The following is a 24,750-nucleotide window of genomic DNA, read 5'->3' as shown; positions in this document are numbered from 1 at the left end:
GAGAAGCATCTTCGAGTGGAGGATGGCACTGGGAGGTAGGGGCAGCCGTGGAGGCCTGGGACTGGGGTGGGGGCGACATGCCCAGGATGGGGGTCAGGCCAGTGGGGCTCGGCTCAGACCAGGACTTGGTGCTGTGTGATGTAGCCAGTCGCTTGCCCTCTCTGAATGGCGTGTTCTCACCAGGAGGCCCCTCCCAGCTCTGCTGTGCTAGGGGGAAGCCCCCAGAATCGGAGTGCCACATAGCGCTCATCACCCAGTCAGGCCACAGTACCTGTTGGCCCAGCCTTGGGGAAGGAGAAGCAGGATTCCATCTCAGGGATGAAGATTTCCTGCTGAAACCAGAAAAAGCGTGCAGTGCCTTTGGGACCTTCAAAGCCACCACGGTGGCTGGAGCTGATGGGTGAAGAGGGGGCCGTTAGAGTTGGGAGGATGGGGTCTGATCTCGCCTGGTTTCAGGGGAGTTTGGGTACTGGGGAGCCCTGCAAGGGTTTAGAGCAGGGGAGGGGGGCGGGTAACAGGGTCCAGTGGATGCCCATCTCCAGCTGCAGAGTGGAGAACGGGCTTGAGGCGGGGGGGCAGCGAGGGGCGGTCCTGTCGAGGTCCATGATACCAGGGATGACGCTTGGACCGGGTATAAGGGGAGGGAGGATGGGCTCAAGGTTATGGTGAAGACAGAGGTTACAGAAGGACCTGGACCACTAGGCTGACCTCAAGGTGCTCAGAGCTGGGGGCAAGACAGAGGGACACAGGACCCAGAATGGTCAGGGACAGAGGCTGTCCCTGAGCCTGGTGAGGAGAACTTGCTTTCCGCCCCTGGACACTTTCCTCCACTGGTGGAGAGAGCTGCCCCAGCCTCCCAGGAGCCTTCTGGGAGGCCCTGGGGGTCTGAGATGAGTTCGGGAAAGCAGAGCAGGGTGGAGAGAGGCAGGCAGAGTAGGAACCCGTGTGGGCAAAGGTGTGGAGAGAGGCTGGACATTTCTGTGGGTGTCTGTGATCCCTGGGGCCCAGCCCATCAGTGGTCCTCCCAGCTGCCCTGGACCTGGTCCTGCCGGAGTTCTCCTAGTTCCTGCCCGTATTTTATCATTTCCTTTCAGGTCAAAGACTCCCCACGACTGTGTTTGGAAAAGAGTTGGCAGAGAACATTTTACTTACTTCCTGGGACACTGGGGACAGGAGGCTCCCAGAGGCCTGTGCTGGGCTCGGGAAATGTGCAGTTATTGATTAGTTATGTCTGCTGTGGTTGCCAGATGAGAGTGGCAGCAGGTGTGTGTAGGAGGGACTCACCAGTGCAGGAAGTATCTGGGTTCTTTCTAGTTCTGGCTGGGTCACCTGGGCAAGTCGCATCCCCAGTGGCCCTGGCCTTGGGGTCCAGTTGTTAAATGGCTGTGCTGACCCAGCCGGCCTCTCCCATCCTTCCAGAGCTTCAGCCCTGTCCCAGGCGCAAGAGACCGCGTGCTCCCGCTTCCCGTTGCCTCGGTTGAACCCCTTGACCAAAGAGAACACCGTTCTAAACCCCGGTGTCATATACCCCGTGGCAGTGGATGTCTTGCAGAACCTCCACATCCGTGTGTCTGGGTGAAACCAGAGGTTCTGCCTACAGACGGCGGAGCCTGTGGGCTGTTCACTGTGGGAGAAGCAGCCTCTGGAAAAGCAGTTATTAAAAATGAGTCTGGAAACCAAAACCAAATAAGGGAGGAAACACTCCATTCATTAGTCCTCTGACATATAGCCCACAGTCAATCCCCCGTTTATTTGAGTGGATCAGGGTCCCTGTAAGGACCAGCGTGGGAGGCTGCTGACGCTTTATGTCATCAGCACGCTGACCTCCCCAGTGGACAGTGTAGACAGCTTTCATTGGTGAGCCTCCCAATCCTGGCGGTGTTTTGTTTACGGACCGTGTTCCTTGTGTCCTCACTTTCGCCTCCCAGCGTGTGAAGGAGCCCGGTACCCACTTCACAGGTGAGGGCAGCGAGGCCCGGACCTGGGACTGGGCCTGCAGGATGCCGGGCCAGTGGCGGGGGCATTTAATCCTCACGACAGCCCTTCTGGGCAGGTGGCCGGGACCCTGCTGCACAGGTGGGGAAACAGGCTCAGAGAGGCAACCTGCTTTGGGCCACGTAGCCTGAAAGCGGTGGAGCTGGGGTTTGCTCTGTGTCCGTCTGGCTCCAGGGTCTGGACTCCGCACGTTTGAGAGACGGGGGAGGACAGAAACCCAGCACCCTGGCAGAGAAGGCGGTGAGGGTTGATGGAAAGAATGACCCCGCATTGGGCACCAGTGGGCACCAGGCCTTCCTCTAGAAGTTGGCAAATCTGAATTGAAGAGACTGGAGACCCCATGTCGGGGACCCGCCCCGTCTGGCCGCCCCAGGTCCCGCACACGCCCTGGGCTGGAGCCCACGAGCTTGGGTGCGGTTTCTCCTCCCTCTGACCTGACCTGGCCGAGTAGAGGCACATCCTCTGGTTTTGGGGGGGTTTGGGGTACACTGAACGTGTCCAAAGGATGCACCCCTGAGGCCGGCCCACCCCCGACACCGTCCTTGCCTGGGAAGGGAGGACTTTTTGCCTGTTTTGCTGCGACTCTACAACAGGGGCAAGGGCCGCTCCTGCAAAATGCACGGTTGGAGGTGACGCCAAATTCCTCCTCCCCGTTTATTCTCCGTGTCTTTCCCCCCACAGAGGCAGGTGGAGACAAGTTCTCATCCCACCCACAGCCCCCGCCCATGCTTTTTTTTTTTTTTTTTTTTTTTTGCGGTACGCGGGCCTCTCACTGCTGTGGCCTCTCCCGTTGCGGACCACAGGCTCCGGACGCACAGGCTCAGCGGCCATGGCTCACGGGCCCAGCCGCTCCGCGGCATGTGGGATCTTCCCGGACCGGGGCACGTACGCGTGTCCCCTGCATCGGCAGGCGGACTCCCAACCACTGTGCCACCAGGGAAGCCCTGCCCATGCTTTTTAATGTAACCCTGCCCAGCCTGGGTGTTAGCAACATTTTAGCAGCCGGCTTCTTAGAACAAGAAGAGCGAGAATTATGTGCCGGTGGGCCACGTACAAGTCCTCTTCTCCAGGCCACCTGGAGGGCGGCCCAATCAGAGATGATGTGTTTTCTATTTCTCCGGGGCGGCCCAAGCCCCTCCCCGCCCCGTCCACCGGCAGACCCCAAAACAGACCATTAACTTAGCGTTTTCATTGAAGTCCATCTGACAAATGGTTTCGACGGAGAAAGCAATACTGCATCTTTAAATGGCGACTTTGTCAGCGCGTCTCTGGGCCGCCGTAAAAAGTCCTTTGTTATCTGTGTCTAGACAGCACGCCAGCGGGATATTTGGTCTGCGTGAGGGAGAGCGATCTGACAAGGTTGAATTCATTTACCGGCTTATTTAAAGCAGAATTTCCAAACACTTGCTCATAAACTGTTTTCGGCCCAGACTGCCCCGGCCTCCCCCTCGCCCACGCTGCCTCTTCGTGCTTTTATAATTTTTCGCCGGTTTGGGCAGTGAGCGGGTTGCACCCGGTGCCCTGGCGAGGGGAGGTGAGGGGCGACGGGGGCTTGCGGCTTTTTTCTTTCTTTAATTGTCCTCTTTATGACTGTCTAGACACCCTGCAGATGTACGTTCGCAGGGAAGTGGCTTTTCCCTCTGGTTACGGGACACTGAGTAGGAAGGTTGCAGAGCTCCCCGCCCCCTACCATCTGACTGCCCTCCCCCTGCCCAGAACCTTCTCCCGCCATCTTCCCTCCGTTAACTTAAGGCACTTCGCCTTCTGGCAGCGTCTTTGTGTTTATAACACATTTACTTGACTGTGCTAATTTTATACTGCCACCAAAAAAAAAGAGAAAGTGACATCCAGGTTTTCTCCTCTCGGAAGGGTGGGCCGAGACCCCTCCCATCCCTTCCCCCAACTTCCCCCCTTCTTATCACTCTTTGGCATTCCTTCCCCCCGCCCCTGGGGCATAGGCTAATAAAACGAAACATATAGGCATAGACTAATAAAACGAAACACCAGAAGTTAGCTTTTTAAGGATGAAAGTATCAGGGCGACTTGAATGGGGTCCTAGGTTTTAGTTATTCGAAATAGATGCATTCATTAACTTCCTTGCCATAGCGACTAGGGGACTGTTGCCTCAGTGAACAGGGAGCAGCCTGTGCGCCTGGAGGGTCCCCGGCCCCCAGACACCCATCGCCAGCCCTGCAGGACCTGAACCTGCAAACAGGCAAGTTGTCCTGCCAGGAAGGGAGAGTGGGTGCTCTGGGCAGTTTCCAGACCCTGCAGTGCAAGTTGGGCTTGGAGGCGGGACGGGGGTGGGGGGGTCCTTCTCAAACTCCCCTCCCCTTGGGGGCAGCCACAAGGCGCTGGCGTTAGGTAGGAAGTCGAGTTGCTTTGCAGTCCAGCTATACGTTAGGCTTAGGCTGGGAGGGAAGCAGACACCAGACCTCCCGTCCGGAGCGGGTGAATGTAAGACGGAGACAGGGCTGCACTGCCTCCCTGCCTGCCCCCCCAGCCAAATGCCACAAGGTGCCCCCCAAAAAACTATTGTCATCGCTGTTGACCTGGCTGCAAAGCCATAAATTTCCACCCTCCGCCCCGCGGTCACGAATCGGCCCTCTGGGTTTTACATGGTAGGGGGCACAAAAGGTGGGGAGGGGGTTGGAGGCGTCCAGCTGACCAGATGTCTCCTGGGATCCCTGAACTGCATCTCATTTCTGCCGGCCCAAGCAAACCCAGCATATCAATCTACTTCCTTGAGTGGGGGGGGGGGGGGGGGCGGGGATTGGACATTTCATCCGCAGGAGATGGGAGATAAATTACCCAAAACACTCTGGGCTTCTCGGCCCGATCCTTTCATTTCTTCCCCCAAACAGACAAAACCCACAGGCAGAGGGGCCTGTGACACTGCTCCTCCCGTTGTACCCCGGCACTGGTTTATTACCGGCTTTGTGCGGGCAGCTCAACGACGGGCGAAGGAGAACTGGACCGCTGTGGGGTTCCAAGCCTGTCCTGGTCATTGCCTTAGCCTGAAATTCTGTAAGTCCAGATCTATCAGTTCTGATTTGTGACTGAATTGTAATATTTTGAGTTCCACAGTCATTGGGGTCTCTCCCCGCTCCCACATTACTATAACGTACGTCTTGAAGGAGAAAAATCCAAAATGAAGGTCAGGGACCTTTTTAAAACGAGGGCTTCCCTGGTGGCGCAGTGGTTGAGAGTCCGCCTGCCGATGCAGGGGACGCGGGTTCGTGCCCCGGTCCGGGAAGATCCCACATGCCGCGGAGCGGCTGAGCCCGTGAGCCATGGCCGCTGAGCCTGCGCGTCCGGAACCTGTGCTCCGCAACGGGAGAGGCCGCAGCAGTGAGAGGCCCGCGTACCGAGAAAAAAAAAAAAAACTAAAAGAGAGAGCCCAGGACAGCATCACCAGGTTTGTACTGTGTGCAGATGCACTGCTGACCCTGCTCCCTCCTCCAAGCTCCCGAGCAGGAATGGTCCTTAAGAAGGATGGGCTATTAGATATCCTCAGGCTGGCAGACGTGTCTGTGCTGTAATTGGGTCTGTCTTGGAGTAATTAAAGGAAAATGATTATATTAACCCAGTCACCAAGCCATCGTGGCACAGAGAAACGAGTGCCACCAGTATTGATGTTCACTCCAAAAATTGGCCTTTTTCAGCACATCAAAAATGCACTCTTGGCTTGAGTTTGGGGGGACTTTTTTTTTTTTTTTTGCATTTTTTTTTTTATACTTGATCATATGTCTCTTGGTCTTCTTTTTCCTTTTAAAGAGCAGCGGGATCCCCATTCCCTCTAATACAAGCAGCTTCAGTTCACACAGGGAGATGGGAGCTTTGAAAGCCGAGCTTAAGGATGTGCGTGGCACAGATGCCCCGAGAGCCTGCAGCTTGAGAGATGAGATTGAAAAGAGTCTCGTGTCTCAGTCTCAAATCTGGGAGGCCTGGCCTTGTTTTTTTCTTCTTGGGGAAGCTGCAGTTTCAAGACGGCCTTGCTGTGCTGCCTTATTTAGGAGGCGACTTGCTGCTCATTTGTCAGGCAAAACAGATGTGGTAGGGAGACAACATCTATTTTCATAATTCGAAACAAATCTGGTGGCCGCCTTCCTTTTCAGTGGGGCCTGCTCATCCACAGGGCCCAACTCCCCGGCAGCGTTTAGCAGAAATATTTATAGCTCATCAATTGAACCTTTCTTCTTCCAGGAGAAGTTGGTTTCTGCTGGCGACTGGGAACACTGACTCTTGCAGGCAGTGGGGGCTTGGCAGGGATTTTTTTTAATGGAGGATTGGGGGTGCCAGCCAGTCAGAGCAGCTGTGCTCCACCCCATCAGCAGGTCTTCTCAGAGTGGGCTGTTCGCTAAGGAGCCCTGCTTTCCTGTCACTGCACCTCTTTGTCAGGAGGGGCAGTTGGAGGTTGGTCTTGGGGGACCCCTCTGGGCAGGCAGCTGGCACCCCCGACACTCCAGGAAGACCCAGGACCTGGGCCACTATCAGTGGGGAGTTCGTGCTTAGGTTTGCAGGGTAACCGGGGTGTCATTTCCCCATTTTATGGATGAGAACACTGAGGCTCAGAGAGGAACAGCTTGCCCAAGATCATGTGATACATTGATGGTGGAGCTGGTCTCCTGGCTCAGGGGCAGGGTACAGAAATGACCCGGTTTGTTCAGATTCTGCTCAAGCATTCATTCCCAACTGCAGCTTTCCAGGTACCATAACCCCCAGCTAAACATAGCCCGGTGTCTGCGTACATGCAGTTTATGGAGGGAAAGAGAGTGGCCCCAGGGTTTGGGGAATTGGCCGTTGCGTGTTCATCCATCAGATGGTTGAACTCCTACCGTGTGCCACTGAGGCAGCTGGTGATGGACAGTGGTGACCGAAAAGGATCTGTGCCAGTCCTCGCGGAGCTCAGGCGCTCACGGGGGAGCAGACGGTAGTTTCAGGCGCTGGTGATGCCAGGGTCACGTGACTGTGCCTGGGGGCGTGTGCTGGGCGGGAGCTGAGAGGCCTCTCAGAGGGGCTGACACACATGCTGAGATTTGAGGGATGAGACCCAGCCAGCAATGGGAAGCTGTGGGGTCTGCTGGCCGTGGCACCTGGTGGAGGGAGAGATGGGGTTCAGTCCCCTCGCCTGAAAAACGCACGTTGACCAAAAAGTGGGGAAGTTTCAGATTCACGTGGGAGAGCCACAAATGATGCAGTTCTGCAGGTTGGTAACCACTGGGGACACCTGGACGAAGGTGTAGGGAGATCTCTCTATAGTATGTGAATCTATAGTTATCTCAGAATAAAAATTGTGTTCTAAAAAGCGGAAGACCTGGCAGGACCCCTTCCCTTCTCGTTGCTGGGACCACCCTGATGCGGGTCCCTTAGTATCCTTACCATTGTAGCCCAGGAAGAGAAAACGTGGATAGCTTCTGTCTCGCGTTCACCTGCAAACTGTCGGGTGGGGGCCCTGGGCAGCTTGCACACTGCCCCTTGTGGCCCTGGCAGAAAGGAGGCCCATGCAAGGGTCAGGGTGACTTCTGGGCCTCACACAGGCAGCTGGTTTGGAGGGCATGGTGGAACCCAGTGAGGCAGGGTTTCCCGTAACCACCAGAAGTTGGAAACACACGCATCTCTTGTCTGTCCTGCCGGCCCCTGGGGCAGACATCACTAATCACTCGCAGCACCCTTTGCTGTGGACCTGGACACAGCCTTACCCCCTGTCGGTGGTAGAACCTGGGGTGGATGAGTAGGGTCTCGAGGCCCAGGAGGACTGGTCGTGAAGATGACCACGCAGAGGGCCCCGCTTTGCATCTGGAGGCTAAGGTCACCCGGGACATTGCAGCTACCTGTAAGACTGAACGAAGACACTGTGTTTCTTTGAGGCCCCTGAGCTTATGGTCTTTGTGTTCGGGCAAAAGCGCTCTCAGATAGTGACTGCTGTTTGCACAAAACTCTGAAGCCAGAGGTTTTCATAGACCCCTGTTTTCCTACAGATGGTCATCCCGTTCCAGAAATCCCCTTTCTCACTGATCCGGGCCCCGCCCGTGGTTGGTTCCTTCTCCTTCCTGCAGAGAAGGGCCTGTAAACAACACAGGGGCTGCTTTCCCTCGTTTTCACTCATTTACTCCTTTCACAAGCATTTATGAAGCGCCTACTGTGTGCCTGGGACAGGAGATGCGTCTGTGATCAGGGAGCTGCCGCAGCTCCGACCTGCGGAAATTTACAATCCAAGTGTTCAGTGAACAAGTGCTGTTCCCTCGTTTGTCTCCTTTCACATCAGATGTTTCGACTGGGCTGTTGATACTCTTTAAAACAGCCGTGTGTAACTTAAGTCCTTGCCGCCGTCTCCGTCCTGAGCCTAATGAGGACTCTCGTGTTGCCTGACTCCTGTTCAGGGAGCAGGTTTTATGGACCAGGCGCCGTGCTTGAGATATTACCCATCGTCCAGAGTTTCTCGACCTCGGCACTGGTGGCACCGGAGCAGGATAACCCCTTCCTGTGGGCACTGTCCTGTGTGTTGTAGGATGTTCACCAGCGTCCCTGGTCCCTTTACCCGCTAGAAGCCAGTAGGACCCCCTTCCAGGTGGGACAACCACAATGTCCACAGGCATTACCAGATGTCCCCCGGTGGACAGAATCGTCCCCAGGGAGAACCGCTACCTGTACCCTCAGGGCCTGCCCTTGAGGTGGCCGCGTGAGTGTGGGCGGGCTGGCAGTCTGTCTCTTCATCTGTCGGATTAGGCGCTGACAGGACATCCTGTCAGTGGCCGCTGGGAGCCTTGAACGATAGAATGCACTTAAAGCTTGTAGCACAGCCCAGCCCAGCCATCTTAGCTGGTGTGGCTGATGGGCAGGAGTCATGCCTCCCGTTCACTCATCCAACCTGGGGCTTTCGGTGACCGCGAGGCAGTCTCCACGCCACCTGGAAAAGGCAGGCAGGGTCCTGGTGCGTCATGCTGACCCCCACCAGGTAATGCCAGTGTGGGCAGCTGGTATCCAAGGGATTGGGAGGCTGGCGCCGGCCCCTCCAGCCTTGCCCAGGTCGCTCCGTGACTCTGAGCAGGTCTCTTCCCCTCTCTGGTCCGTCCTTTTTGTTTCTGACCCATGTTGGGGGTTTCCAAGCTGCCGCCTTCCCCAGAGGCCCAGCATCCCGCAGGCCTGTTTTCTGTCCGGCTTCGTTCCTGACCCCAGTCACTTCAGGGTTCTCTGAACCACTCAAGGTCCCAGGTGTCCACCCCTTCCTCTCCCTTTCACCTTAATTAGTTTAAATATTAAGTTCCGGCATTTGCTTTTACATCTGGGACTTGAGTGTAAGAGTTTATTTGAACAAGTGGATCCTCCACTAAAGGAGTGAGAAGCCTGATAGAAATCGACTAATCCACAGCAGGGTGATTGTAAGACACACCAAATCCTGCAGGTCCCTGAACACAGCACTGGAAGATGTCGACTCGGTCGTGGACGTGGGGGCCGTGTGCTGCGTTTAAGGAGCTTCCACGGCGATTCTGACGTGTGGCCGTGTTCGGAAAATCGCGCTGGAAAGTGAATCGTTTCGAAACTCACACTTTCTGTGCTGCTTCTGCTTGCACGCACACACCCAGGCACCCCAGAGACTCTCGTGTACTTTGCCGGCCCCAGAGCAGCTCACTCCACTTCATGCCCTCACTCCGTGGCCCAGAGGCATCAGTCTTCTTTCTTCCCCTTGAATGTGGCAGACGTTCCTGCCTCCGGGCATTTGCACTGGACGTTCATTAAGCCAGGAGTGTTCTTCCCCCAGCTCTCCTCACCTTTCAGGTCTTGGCTTGAAGGCCACCTCCTCAAAGATGGGTCCCTGACTCCCCATCCGAGGAGCCTCCCCCCTTCCTGGGCACTCCCCCCATCACCCTCTTGTGCTGTCTTCCTAAACACCCTTAGCTGTTGGTGCTTACTTGCATATTTATAGCTCAGCTTTGGTCTCTCCCCAGTCGGCGTGAGCCCCATGGGAGCAGGCGTTGCTTCTCCTGAGCTAGCACAGGGCTGGCCTGGACCCCCAGATGCGGAGGGACCAGCGCTCATCACAGGTCAATTCCGGTTCCGGTCAGGTTTCCTGAGAAGACAGGTGAGCCATATTTGAGAGGACACTCAGGTGTCTCCCAAGACGCCCGTGTTGTTTGAAGATCCCTGCAGCTCCTGACTCTTCTGTGCCCGAGATGGCGACCAGCAGCAGTTTGCAGTCACTTCGTCATCGGCGACGCGTTGATACTTAACAGTGATGCTTTACCTTGGGGATACCTGACGCTTTGACCTGTCGTTTTGGGGCTATTGGGTTGTATTGGGGATGTGGTGATACTTTGGGGAACCCAAGCTGCTCTCTCTCCCTTTGGGACAGAAGTAGGAGGTGCTTTGCTCTCTGCTGCGGGGGGTGGGGGGGTAGGACAATGCTTAGAGGTTACTTAAAATCTTCTTTCTTCATTTCTAAATTTTAAACGGCATGTTTAGAATTTAATCTTCAAACCTGGGAGCCAGACCTGCAAGTTGAGAGATGACAGCCGAGGGATGGTTTCGTCTGGCTGGCTGCAGCACAGATGACAGATGCTGTGAGCGGGAGACGGAGCGAGGCCGGGACAGGGGGGCGGAGGGGCTTCTGTTTCGGCTCTTACCCTCCCCCCGAAGTAAGCCATCCTCCCAGCACCAGACCTGGGCCGTGCGTGCCCCAGGGATCGCTTGAAGCAGCTGGCATTGCCCTCTGCCAGGGTGATGTAGGGCCCCAAGAGACAGGGCCCCCCATACTCCTCACTTTTCTTTTTTAACTTTTTATTTTGAGATAATCATAGATTCGCATGCAGTCGTAAGAAATGATACAGGGAGAGCTCTTATACACTTCCTCCGGCTTCCCCCAGTGCTAACAGCTTCTGCGGCGATGGCGCAGTATCCCAGCCAGGAATCGGCGTTCAGTAGCGTCCATTGACCTTGCTCCCATCTTCCCCATTCTCATGCACTCATTTGAGCGAGTGTGTTTGTGCACGTGCGTTTGTGTGTACCTGTGTGCATGCTTAGTTCCATGCAGTTTTATCAGACGAACCACTGGCAACCAGTAATCTGTTCATCTCTATAATTTTGTCATTTTGAGACTGTTATATAACTGGAATCGTACAGTATGTAACCTTTTGAGATTGGCTTTTTTTCACTTGGTATGACTCTGAAGAGCCTCGCAGGTCGTTTTGCGTATCAGTAGTTCATTCCTTTCCATTGTTTCTGGGCCACGGAGGTACCCCTGGTTCGTTTGACCACTCACCTGCCGAAGGGCATCTGGGCTGCTTCCAGTTTGGGGCTGTTTTGAATAAAGCCCCTGTGAACTTTCACGTCCAGGTTTTTATGCGAACATAAGTTTTCGTTTCTCTGGGCTAAAAGCCCAGGAGCGTAATTCCTGGGTCGTATGGTAGTTGCATATTTCGTTTTGTGAAAGACCCTCCACTTTTCAGCAACACCCGTCCATCCTCTGGCCTGTGGGGAGAGATGTGAGTCCCAGCAAGTGGACCTTGGACGTGAATTCCTTCCTCCTTCAAATATTAATTGAGGGCAGCGTACGGTGCCAAGCATGGTGTTGCCCTCCAGGGGTTCAGCAAGAGCAAGGTAAACAAGGGCCTTCGCGTGGAGCTTCCTTGCTGCTGAGGTGAAATCAGCAATAAACAACCATCGAATCGGTAAAGAAGATATAGTTACTCTTACACGGTGCTGTGCCCCACGCCACGCACTCTCCACTCTTACAGTCCTCAAGCCGGCCAGGGAGCGGGCGCTATCCTTTGCAACGCCCCTCACTGCAGATGCAGATAAAGAAACAGAGCCACAGAGAGCCATGGGACAGAGTGGATAATCCAGGCTCCTAACTGTGCACTATGTTGCCCCTCATGGCCAAGACAGGCCATCAGGAGGTGCAGAGGGTGGTGGGAGGTGAGTGCATTTGGGATAGGATGACCGGGAGGCCTCCCTGAGGTGGGAACGTGAAACATCCCAGGACAGAATTGCACGTGCAAAGGTCCTGGGGTGAGAACAGGAAAAAGGCCAGCATGGCTGGAGTGTGGTGAGCACGGGAAGGAGACCAGAGGTACAGGAATGAGGTTGAGTGGGCATTGCAGGGCTTTAATCTGAGCGTGAGTCAGGGATCCAATTGGTGGTGTTTAAAGACTGCTCTGCCTGCTGGGCACAGGGTGGACTGGGGAGGGGTGTCAGCGTGCAGTGGAGGAAGCAGGGAGATGAGAGAGAACACGTAGGCAAACCTTTTGCTCTTGAAGGAGGACCCCCAAGTCTCCTCCAACCTCAGCCTGGGAAGACCCCCGCAGGCTCCCCGTGAGGGCGGTGGGCTCCCTCTGGAGCACAGCACAGGGCAGAGTCTCCCCGTGGCTGGATCTGCATCTGATGAGCCGTTAGGGCAGGAAGAGGACCCCTGCCGGCCACCCCCTCGAGCATCTGGACCTGGACTTTGGACTCCCCTGTGGGTCTGTCTCCTGGTGACTTTCCTGGTTTCTCTGTCCTTCTCGCCTTTTTCTCTCCTCCCTCTGTCCACGCCAGTTGTTATCCCACAAACTGAACTCGCCTGCTCAGCATCGTTCACTCCGGATCGCTGACGAACACGTGCGGATGCTCTCGTGTCCCTCACACCTGGTCAGGTGCGGCTGCCTGCTTTTTAATCTAATGACGCCCACCATTTATTATGCACTTGCTGTGTACCTGTTAGTGTTGGGAGAGCTAGTACACATCTACTAGCTCAGTTCATCCTCCACAATCCTGGGAGGTGATACCGTTACTGGTCCATGCTTTACGATGGGGAAACAGAGCAAAGGGGGCCAAGTAGCCACCGAAGGTCACACATACGGGAAGTGGTAGCTCCTGGACTCAAATCCAGAGCCAGGCCGCTTGTCTCCCACGGCTTTGCTATGTCCCCCTCTCAGTCCCCATCATAAGCTCTGCTTCCCTCAGAGAACAGCTGTTCGGAACCTTGGTCTTTCCATTCTTTGGAATTTTCTGCTCCTGGAAGATGTTCAAAAGGAAATGATACCGAGTGCTGGAATAGCCTCACCCGTGGCGTGGGGACCCGGAGAGGCAGCTGGTGTCTGGGAGGCTTGTAACTGCCCTCTGGGAATTTGTTTTGCTTGTTGCCTGAAAAGGAGAGAGGAAGGGACGCATGAGAGTCGCAGGGAAAGACTGGACAGATCTAGACCCCAGACTGTCACGCACGCACACACACACGCGCGCGCGCACACACGCATACACACACGCACACATGCACACACACACACACACAGGCACACACGCACATACACACACGCACACACGCGCGCGCGCGGGAGATACTCAAAGACAAACAGCCCGAGAGAAGGCCATACGAACGCAGACGGTCAACGATGCGAGACAGACACACAGACGCCCTCAGACAGACCCAGACTCTCAGGCCCTCGGAGAGAGGCAGAGACAGACGCTGGGGCTCCCACCTGCTGGGGGAAGGGGGTTCCTGCCGTGGTGACGTCACTTCCCCCACCCAAGCTCTTCCTGGCCGTGGGCCCTGCCCAGCCAGGGAATCCATGCAGTGGCCGACTGTCCGTGTGTCCAGCCTTGTTTCCTAGAGCCCATGCCCCCGCCCACTGAAACCTGTAAATAAACTCCTGGGCCAGGGCTCTTCCTCGGGACCCGAGGCCCACATCGAGGTGATGCACCACCTGTGTCCCCAGGCCAGCACGTTGGCACGCGTGTCACCTTGCAGCCCAGTCTGTCTCCTGACGGACTCGGCCTTTGCCGGCTGCCGCTCTTTCTACAAGACGAGAGGAGGTGAGAGAGAGTGAGGGACCACTTCAGCCTGGGGCTGCCGGGAGGCGGTGGTTTGTGGTGTGGCTTCGTGTTGAGCTTCTTGTCGGGAGAGGGTGACGGTTAGGACACCAGGCCCCGCGTGGAAACCTGTGTGAGTGTGGGCGTGTCCCTCCCCGAGCCTCAGATTCCCTGTCCCTGTAATAGGGGGACCATAAGACTAAACCCGCCGCCCAAACCTGGAGCTGCTGGGAAAGCTCCATGAGGTGAAAACTTGGACCCGGGAAACGGGGAGTGGGGGCCACACCTGTTGTATGCGTGTGTTGTTAGAACGGCCTTGGGAGAATCCAGATCATTGATTTCCTGTCCCAGAAATAAATCCACCCAGGGTTCTGAGCACACAGGTTCAAATCCTTTTGCCACAGAGAGCAGGATTTACTTACCGCCCTGGATATCCTCAGCTCCCGGGGCCTGGCTCTGAATCCCCGGGGCCTGGTGCAGGGCCTGACACATAGGAGGTGCACAGTGAACGTGCGCCCCGGAGTGAATGAGTGGGACTGAAAAGTCCCTGAGGCTGGATGTAGATGACAGAAGAGAACGTCCCTCCTGGAAAATAAAACCACATGCGCCCTGGGAGATTGCGGGCAGGCTGCTGGCTGTGCTTCTGTCCCCGTGGGTGCACTTGTGTCTCCATAGGCCCATCCCCACCTCCCCACCCAGGGCAGGTTTCCTGCCTCCACGGCTTGTAGTTGATTTCCCTGCATCAGCTCCTACTGTTCAAGGTGCCAGTAAATTGGGTTCTGGTGAGGGCTTCCCTCCTTGCTGGTAGACGGGCCACCTTCTTGCTGTGTCCTCACATGGCCTTTCCTTGGTGTGTGTGTGCGGAGAGAGAAGGTGAGCTCTCTGGTGTCTCTTTTTTTTGGCCACACCGCACAGCTTGCAGGATCCTAGTTCCCTGGCCAGGGATTGAACCCGGGCCCCGGCAGTGAAAGCTCTGAGTCCTAACCACTGGACCACCAGGGAATCCCCACTGGTGTGTCTTATAAGAATACTAATCCTATAGGACCAGGGCCCCACCCTTATGGCCCCATTTATCCTTAATTGCTTTTTCGGAGGCCCCATCCCCAAATACAGCCACACTTGGGGTGTTAGGACTTTAACATACTATTTTTGAGGGAACACACATTCAGTCCGTAACACAAGGTACCCTTCTGCTCCAAACAGAGGATTTGAGAAGGCAGGTGAGAACTGCCACTCCTTGTAAGTTGATCTGTTAGCACCAGCCCCCGTAGTAGCTATCACTTTAGGGTTTGCTATGAGCCTGGCACATCCAGGTCTACACCTCAAGCCTCTGCACTGCTCTGGAGGTTCCAGGCTCCTTACTTTTTGGCAATGTATTGACCAATACAAGTTTCTTTGCTGCCTGAGCACCATGGTGGGCCAGACACCAGTGAGAAACCAGAAAAAGGGATTCCCTCTTCCTTGGAGCTGGGAATCCCACATGGCAATGGCCTAGGCTTGACACCATAATAGGATGTAAAAGTTGCTCTGGGACAACCACAGGTGGGCTTTGAGGGTTGAAGAGGAGTGCGCACCCCCACCCCTTGCAAAGACTGGGCAGAAAGGCTCCTGCTTGCCAGTCTTATGCTGGCTGTGAGGAAGCTGCAGGACAAGGAGACAGCATCCTGATGGTGTGGACAGACTGACAGTGGCAAGAAGACACAGACCAAGGGAAGGCTAAGTCATGACACATACATTTTCTTGGAACTCATAGCGGATATCCTGGTTGGTATTTACAACATTAACCACCAAGTGATATGGGAGAGCTTAAAACTGCCAGAGAAAGCCAGAGAAGGAAGTGACCGCGGGGGGTCAGGTAGTTGGAGCTGGGCTCAGAGCCGGATTAGGAAGAGGAGAGGGGGCATCCCAGGAAGGTGGACCACCCTGGGCAAAGGCCCAGCAGAAGGGAAGTGCAGATTCTGCTCACGGGGCAGCAGGGATGCTGTTGGCTGCGAGGATCTTGTAGGCAATCAGGAGGCGATGAGCAATGAAAGTTGGAGAGCCGAGCAAGTAGCCCTCGTGGATGACAGCTGATGCTTATGGGCCACTTAACATGCTCCGGGCACTTCATACGGATTCAGCCGCCCCATCCACCTGCGTGACTTAAGCTGGGCGCTCCTGGTGCCCCGCCTCTCCAGATGCGGAAACTGAGGCGCAGAAGATGAAATAACGTCCTCAGGTCGCACGTTTGGCCGTAGGTAGAGCTGGGGTTTGGATCTAGGCAGGCCAGCTCCAGGGCCCCTGCTGAGGCCACTCTAGGTGTTTGCTGAATCAGATTCAGTTCCTGGGAGCCCAAGGGTTCAGGGGACCCCGTCCTGCTCTTATAGCTTCTCCAGCCTCTCCTGACGTCTGACCTTGGCCATCACTGCATCTCCTGCCGCTGCCCTGGTTGAGACCCAGAATGGCTGGGCCCTTCGTGGTCCTAAGGGAAGGGGCACCCGTGGCCAGCGCTGAGATCCCTCCTGACGGAGCGGATCTCGCCGACCCCGAAGCCTCCAGCACGGGGTCGGGTTGATGGAGGAGCTATTGAGAAGCGGCTCAATACCGGCCGCATTGTGGGCCGATTCAGAGCTGAGCTCTTTGTCTGAGAGGCCTGGAAAGGGAGCCGCATTCACTTTCCCTCTCCTGGCGCTGCCCTCCAAGCCCCTCCGAGCTCATGTTGGGAAACACCAGGCCCTTGAAAATTGGTAATTGAGAGAAACATCTGCTGGTTTCCAAGGAGCACACGGTGACTCCTGAGTGGTGAGGGCAAGCGAGAGTCGCGTTGTCACCGCATGCTGAAACTCACACACACACACACACACACACACACACACACACACACACACACACAGGCACACAGGCGCCTGAGTCTCTTTGGTATGTTAATTAAGATTGATTAAATTAAAGTTGTCAATGCTTGTTATAAAGATACAAGCAATATAGGCATACAAAAAGCAAAAAGGATAGACTCCCTCTTGCAGAAGTGGCATCACGAACAATTTGATTTTTATCCTCATTTTTGCTATAAAAATGGGTCCATATTATATATACTGTTCCAGTTTCATTATTTCTGCTCAGCAGGAATTGCAAACAGCCAGCCACCATCCGATCTATAGATCAGCCGTTCTCAGCCAGGGGTGATTCTGCCCCGCAGGGGACCTTGGGCGATGTCTGCAGACGTTTTTGGTTGTCACAACTTGGCAGTGATGGTGCTCCTGGTATCTAGTGCGTAGAGGCCAGGGGTGTGGCTAGATATCCTACAATGCACAGAGCACACCGCAGAGAGGTATCCAGCTCAAAACAGCAGTAGTATCAAGGTTGGGAAACCCCACTATAGACTTATGTACCTTTCTAGTGGCCCCATTGTATTCGATAGTGAGATAGATAGATAGATATATTTATACACACACCAGGGTTTGTCTAGTGGGATTTGGACGGTCTCTGGTTGTTCACGTTTACCAGAAACCCTGCAGAGGTGTCCTTATACGTATATGCTCTCAGCTCCTTCTGCGAATTTTTCTGTTGGATACAATCCCGGAAGTTAAAATTGCTGGGTGGAAAGGTAGTATGCATTTCAGGTTTTGGTACGTACTGCCATGGTGCCCTCCGAAGTGATTCTGACCGTTGACATTGCCACCACAGACAGCTCACTCACCCATGCCTCCTCTCCTCAATTAACAAAACGCATTTCATTTATTTCCAATCGCTTTCCACTGCACCTCCTTGTCCACTGACAGAAAGGGCTCTCTCACCGCAAATTCACTCCATCCTGCCAATAACTCTCCAACGGTGATTGCTGTTTTGCTGACAGTGGGTGTTTAAAGACGTTCGACGTCAGTGACAATAGAAAAAAGCAAGTCCCATTAGTTCTTTCCATGCGGATAATAGCAAGAAAGGTAAAAGGCACTGCTTTGTCTTTTCTTATTGAAGGAGCATTTAATCGTGAGGTTCTGAAATGATTATAAAGACCTTCTGCTCTCCCTGGAGTTGATTTCCCCACCCCATTCCCACACGCACTTTGAGACCCGGGGCTCACCCATTGCCCAGCTGCAGCTCCTTCCCAGGCCACCACCCAAAAGGCGACCTCGGGATGTGTGGGGTGAGGCCCCGCACACTTCTGCCACTCGGGTACAAGAAGGCAGTTCGCCTGTAACCGGGACAAGGTATCTTACTAGTTAAAAGGAGACGCACACATAAGCAGGATATGTGGGGCTAATGATTTACCATCAACACCCTTTAAACCTGGCCCTGTATTTATTGTCTAATTAATGAACCTTGACTGTAGGGTCCCCTGGGCTTCCGGATGCTTCCACCGCCACTGGGACAGACTAGAGTGGACCTTCTGTTAGGCTGCAGCTGTGGGGGGCTGTAGAGCTGCTTCCGGTGCTGCCATCCCGTGATGCTCTAGACTAGATGAGTGTAAGAGCTGGGAGACCGATGCCCACATGCTTGGGAGCTCAGGAGGGCGTGGGGGGCAAGCCCAGCAGGGAAGTACGTGCGTGTGTGCGTGCGTGTGTGTGCGTGCGTGTGCATGTGTGTGTGTTCATGCATGCACGTGTGCGCGGGTGCAATCCGGGGGGGAGAGGGAAGTGGGGGAAGGGGTCAGCTGGGCGAGGAAAGGCTGGAAGTGGTCGGGCAGAGGGTGTGGCTCAGGTGTGAGCGTGGACCATCCCCTGTCGTCCCATTCGCTCTACAGCACCACACACTGCATCCCTGGGGAGGCCGTCAGTCCAGCCAGTGTTGGGGAGAGACAGGGAGCCACAGTCTCACGGGGCAAGCTGTGCATTCATCCACACGTGTCTCCCCTCTCCAGGCGAGGGGAGGCCAGGCCCGGGGACTAGATGACCACCTGGCACCTGGGTATCACCTTGGGCTCCTCAGCCGGGGCCACCTGGAGGGGCCATCAGGCCCTTCCGTGCCCCACCAAGGGCAATGTCAGTGCCGCACCTAATCTCCCAGGAACAGTCAGAGGCTACCCGATGCCTGGGCTCCACTGCCCTCAATCCCAGGCTGAGAGACTTGACCCAGACCTGCTGCCAGACCCAGGATGACGGCACCTCTGCCCGGAGACACCTGGGAAGCCCCATTACGGGGAGAGGCTGCCTGTTTGGATACTGACAGGTGCTTCTTACATCTTTGTTTTTCTCTTTTATTATGAATGTAGTTACACACGCTCAACAGTGCTGAGTGTGCAGGAGCGTGTGTTACAAGGAAGGGGCCGTCCCCTCTTGGGCACCCACCAGGGTAACCACACCTGTCCCCTGGTCTGCGTAGACGCATGTAGTCACGGGCATATGTATTTATCGCAAGATTCGCTTTTGTTTTAAAATACACACGTTTGTGCTTTTCTAAACAAAGATGGGCTCGTCCTACCTGGTGGCTTCTCCTCTTTCTCACGGGGCATCTTTCCGTGTCAGCGCCCACAGACCTGCCGGCCGTGCCTTCCTGGTCGCGTCGACCCCTTGGAGGGACGTTTACGTGATTCCCAGTCATTCTCCCTTTTCACGCACACCCGCTGTGGGCCTTCCTGACCCTCCTCTGTTTACCTGAGAGCCCTGCGGTCCTTTATTCCACACATGTATTGTGCGTCTGCTCTGGGAAAGGTGCTGGGGACACAGAATGCTCACAGGGTCGCTGGACACTGGCATTCGAGGAGGGAGAGGCAGGAAACAAGCCGTTAGACAGGCCGCATGTGGCCTCTGATTACAGCTGCAGAGGAGAGTGAAGCCCGCACGGGACACGGGGTCCTGGGGACTGGGGCAGGCACTGGTTCAGACAGGATGCTCAGGGATGCTTCCTGAGGAAGTGACGTTGGAACAGAGACCAGAAGGTAAGGAGGGAGCGCGCACGTGGATGTGGGGAAGGATCATTCCAGGCAGAGGGAGAGGCACGTGCAAAGGCCCTCAGGTGGGCTGTGTTGGGACCTTTTACAGAACACAGAACAGAACTCTTATTAGAGCAGAGAGAGCGAAAGTGAGAGGGTCCCGGGAGAAATGCACGTGGAGATAAATACCCAGGAAGTGATTTGCCTGGTCAAAGGTTGTCTCTTGGAAGTTCTGAGAGATTGTTATTTTGCTCTGCAGAGATGCCCCCAGCTTGCACCGTCCATCAGCTACCGCACTGGCAGAGGGGCCCACTTGGATGGGCCTTCTCCAGCTACTGTGGATTCCACAGCTCAGGTCTGCTAGGGGATAGGTGTGGCCCAGGGCCTGGAGTTCTTGGTTCCCGTAATGAGGCTTCCCAGGTGGTCTCCCTGCAGAGGTGCTGTCATCCTGAGTCCGTGGCTCCAGTTAACTCACTTCACACAGCCATGTGAAGTGGGGACTGGGTGATCCCTCTTCCCCCCCCCCAGATGAGGACACTAGTGATATACCGAAGGTCACAGTTTAAGTGGTAAAGTTGGAATGCGAACCCAGGAATCTTGGGGGCAGACCTCGTGTTCTGAGTCTGTACCCTAAATTCTTCCACGAGCAGCAATGCGGGGAGCCCCAGGCCCCTGTGCAAGGCCAGATCCCCCCGCCCCAGCCAGCCTAGAACTTGTTTGCCCCTAACCCGCAACACCAGACAACAGTGGATAGTATCTCACGGTTATGTGTTCCGGTATGAGGTGCCCGGAGCCCAGCCGTGTGCTTGGCACAGAGTAGGTGCTTGGGTAAGTGATGTGGTCTGTCTTTAAAAAAGAGAAAACTGGCCTAGATTTGCTGCCCACCTCCCAAACCTTAAGAGAAAGACCCATTTTTTACTTACAAATGGTCTTACCCTAAGAAAGAAAGGTGCGTCAGGGGTGCTTGAAATAGCACCAGGAGCGATCAGAAAGTTATTCCTTTGACGTCTGGTTCAATTTTATTTGAAATTCCAGGGGGGGAAGGAGCTGGGCTCTTATTCAAATGCAGTGGTGGAGGAGGGGCAGCAAATGAAGTGGCAGGAACCCCAGGCAGGCTAGGGCTCCACTGAATGACAATGAGGCCCGCCCCGGCCCGGCCCCGTCACATCCAGGCAGGCCTAACGAGATTAGATTTTCATAAATTTCAGACAGTGCCAATTCCTAATTCCTCGGCGTACGGCCGGGAGGCCAGACAGGGCTGCCTGCACGGGCTGCTTGTTAACCAGGAAGCACGCTGGCTGCCCCGCCGCCCGGAGCAGACGCGATGGGGGCAGGCGGCGGGGGAGGGGGGAGAGCCGTCTGGTCTGGAGACCTCCCGTGGGCTGGCAGGAGTTGGGTGGACTCCGGCCCAGCTCTCCAGCCAAGGAAGGAGAAAAGAGCCCCAGCGCCGGGCTGCCGCTCCGATTATTAACTGAGAGCCCAGTGACAGTCGTGCCCACGTCGCATGGTGAATTCTACACCAGCCCCATTTACAGCTGGGAAGTGGCCGGACAGGGGTTTGAACCAAGGTTCCTGCGTTTGGTTCACGTTGTGGCTCCATCACCAAGAACAGGGGACCATAAGCTTGGACGCAAAAGAACTGCATCTTTACCTTAACCAGCCCGAACAGGAACATGGACACCAAACAGCAGGGCGTCAACAGCACCTGCGAAGTGGTCGCCGGTGGAAACCACAGGCTGCCTGTCGCGTCGAAACCGGCCGGGTTATATTTACTGTGATAGTATCCCCGGGCCACACGTGTGATCCTGTGTATTCTTCCTGTGTCGCAAGTCTGGTTGAGAGTTTGAGAACTATTTTGATACGGTTGGCTTCCTTTCAAAGCCTGACTTGAATTTTTATTCAGTTTAATTTTATTTTAAAAATCTCATTCTGAGAGCGCGTCCTGGCTCCCCCAGGTGCCGGAGGAGGAAGCCTCGGAGTCAGGACTGTTCTCTTCTGACTCTTGGTCTGACCGACGTTGCTGCCCCTGGGGGTTTGTGGGAATGAAGAGGGAAGGTCCTGTTCTGGGCGGGTGCCTGGCACTCAGGTAGCAGCAGAGGAGAACGCAGCTGTGAGTATCTTTCTGCAGTTTCGCGGGAGGTGCCCAGAGCTGCCCTGAGTGCCTGGCACGAGATCCTTCTAACCATCCTGTGACTTTCCTCCATGCTGGTGGGGAGGTGGTTACTGCTGGCCAAGATACTGGGTTCGAGGACACATGACAGGCGATGCTCCAGCGGTCCTGAACCAGCCTGGCGACCAAGCCCACTCCACACAAGCGCCTGGCTTGAACCCACACTGTTCCCGACACTCTGGGGCCACGGCACCCAGGACCGCTGGGTGTGGGGCATCAGCCTAACCTGGCCCTGAAAGTATGGGCTTGGGGGGGTCTGGGCTCTCTTGGGCTGTGTGGCCTTTGGCCAGTCACCTCCCCTCTCCCAGCCTCAGTTTCCCCATCTGTAAAGTTGGCGGCGGGGGTCATGTTAGTATCTACTTCACGGAATGCTGGTGACGGTTCAGTAAGACGATGCCTGTACGGATTTGGGCTGTGCCTGGCCTTGAGGGACCTCTCCGCGACGCTGCCTCTCTCAGTAGTGTCAGAGGGGCTGGGAGAGGATCAGAGATGCCCGTGCACGCGTCTCGACGTGACTACGTCTGTCTCTGGAGGAGGAGACAAAAGGAGGGTCAGGCCGCTCCAATGAGGCGGACGAACCTGTTAATTTGAAATTATTCACAAGGAAAGAAGACACTCAAATTAGAATGACCTTACTTTGCATGTGGAAGATGGGCTTGGCCACCCCCAAGAGCCTGCCACATCCATCACCCATCCCAAGGGGGAGATTATGAAGAAAAGTGGCAGGACCTCTCCCCCACCCCCACCCCTCAACAGCGAGCGGACTTGACGCCCAGAACAGGATGAGGGAAACGTGATGTTTCCTCCCCAAAGGCTCCTGTCCTTGGAGCAGAGACCAGTGCCCAGAAGTCCAGCCGCCACCCTGGGTGACCTTTCTGGACTGACCCTGGGGCAGAGGCCCGTGAGGCATGCTCAGCGTTTCCAGGGCATCGGCCTGGGTGAGGGGCGCCTGTTGTCCCCAAAGGCATGTTGGGAATTGTGACAGGATCACGTGCTGTTTTCTGCCCCGTCCTGAGCTCTTGACATCTATTATTTCATCCCCCGGGGACCTCACAGGGGTGCCTGTGCCCAGAGTCACACAGCTGGTAGCTGGTACATGCAGGGAGACAGGACTGGGCATCCTCCGAGGTATTCCCGGCGTGGGAAGGGGAAACGAACGGACACTTTGGGAACACTGGGAGAATTTAGCAGTTTCCCCTTCTCGCTCCCTGAGGGAGGCTCTGGGTTCGGGACCGGCCCTGCCCTTTGATCTAGAGCAATTTCTCCCTATGCCTCGGTTTGCCCATCTGTAAAATGGCAGTGGTGATGGCTGGCGCCTCACAGACTCGGGGGAGGCGGGCTCAAAGCAGGGCCGTGCGTGTGTTGTACATGTTATCATCCTGACCGTAGTCCCAGTGAGTAGTCGCCACGACAACGGGGAGCTTGGGCTGTGGACCAGCCTGCCATCTCCTCTTGCTCTAGTCTCCCTTTGTCTGTGACCAGGCTTTGCTGTGAGTCCCATGGCCACAGGAGACTTGAGCTGAGTGGGGGGCAGTGGTTGGACCCACGCCTTCCACCACTGTGCTGGGCACTCGGCCGCATGTCCAGCAGGATCGGTGTGGCTCCACATCTTGGGGGCTCCTCTCTTGGCTGGAACTCCCGAAGCTGCCCATCCTGCAGGCTTTGGCCTGCTGGGTGCTTTCAAAACTCTAGAATGTGTTGCCGGCGTTAAGGCCCAGGCAGTTCTGGGGAGATGGGGAGGTGTGGCTGCACTGGGCCAGCCTGCCTGGGTGCTGTCCTGTTTGGCCTGCTGGGCTTTCAATTAGCAGTGCCTGTCTAGAGTGCCCTGTGGACCTGGTGAGGAGGACCTCCTGCTCGATTAGTGATGCCTGCTGTGGGAGCAGGATTGAGGAGTTGGGTACGAATGCTGAAACCCAGGCTGCCCACAGGGGCCAGGCAGATGCGATCAAGCAGAATGGGGGCCGAGATGGAGCTTGGGGCCCAGCACAGCCTGTGTAGTGAGGGTGGCTGCCCTGCAGCTCCGTTCCTTTGAGTGGGGGCAGGGGACTGTGCATGCAAGCACCCTCAGGTCCCCAGTTTGCCACCGTTCCCAGCAGGTCCTTTCCGATACACTTCCCGGAAAGGTGGGTTCCTGTCGCCCAAGGCAGTGTCTCCCGGAAGGAGCACCCTGAAAGTGAAAGTTCACTGTGGTGCTGTCGGCGGGACCAGAGCCCCCTCACCCTGTGGCCAAGGTCAAAACACCCAGCCCAGGGTGTTCTCTGCCTCATGGGTTGGGGTGAATCACCTGCCGGCCGGGGGGGCCTCTCCTGCACCCCTCAGTGCCCGCCCTCCCCCCCCCCCCAGTCCGTGTCTCTGCACGGCCCGGAATACCCAGCTCGGTCCTGCTCGACCCTCTCTATTCAGGCTTACGGGTTCGGGCCGCCCTTGTTTTGCCGTGGCTGGAGTGCTGCAGGGCCCCCCACTGACTGTGGTCACCCTGAGGAGTGCTCTCCGTGCTGGGCACGTCGCCCTCGCACCACCTCCTCCTCCACACAGGGAACCTGGGATGGATTCAGCGAGTCAGGGTCCTGGAGCCAGCCTGGGGGTCCCCTTGGGGACCTGCCCAAGGGTCTCGGGAGCCCGCAGGAGTCTCCCTCCTCCTCTGGCCAAGACCCCAGGCCTTTGGCTTCCAGAATGGAGCCTAGAAATGATTCGTGGTTTCTCTTCTTCTGAGCGTTTTCCCCTCTCTTCTCCCACATGGATGTGCACAGGGCTGTGGCCCAGGGACCAGGGTGGTCACATTGGCTCTTTCGGCGCCCTGGGCTCCTTCCTAGGGGTGACGCTTCACGCTGGACCCCGGCCCCCAGAAATCAGGTCCTCCTGCCCTTTTGGGGTCAGGAGAGCTGTGAGGTTTGTTCACACCCGCTTGGCCTGCTGGGGCCTCGTCCACTGCTCTCTTTCAGGCCCTACCGGCCTT

The 24,750-nt window shown here is 55.9% G+C and overlaps 1 protein-coding gene and 1 long non-coding RNA gene across 3 annotated transcripts in view; both read left to right on the top strand.

The window, feature by feature from the left end:
- Window positions 1-24,750, top strand: part of PMEPA1 (prostate transmembrane protein, androgen induced 1) — a 58,615-nt gene that overhangs the window by 22,562 nt on the left and 11,303 nt on the right. The gene's annotated exons all lie outside the window — the stretch shown is intronic.
- The window catches only part of LOC137208110 (uncharacterized), a 45,558-nt gene that overhangs the window by 19,951 nt on the left and 857 nt on the right, over window positions 1-24,750 (top strand). Inside the window, exon 1 of the long non-coding RNA XR_010935462.1 lies at window positions 1-24,750. This exon is cut by the window's left edge and continues 19,951 nt beyond it. This is a non-coding gene — a long non-coding RNA (uncharacterized lncRNA).

This window comes from Pseudorca crassidens, chromosome 15, assembly GCF_039906515.1.
Source record: "Pseudorca crassidens isolate mPseCra1 chromosome 15, mPseCra1.hap1, whole genome shotgun sequence".
Classification (NCBI taxonomy): Eukaryota; Metazoa; Chordata; class Mammalia; order Artiodactyla; family Delphinidae; genus Pseudorca; species Pseudorca crassidens.
Note: the sequence above shows the minus strand (reverse complement) of the source record. Positions and strands in the feature narration are given on the sequence as shown.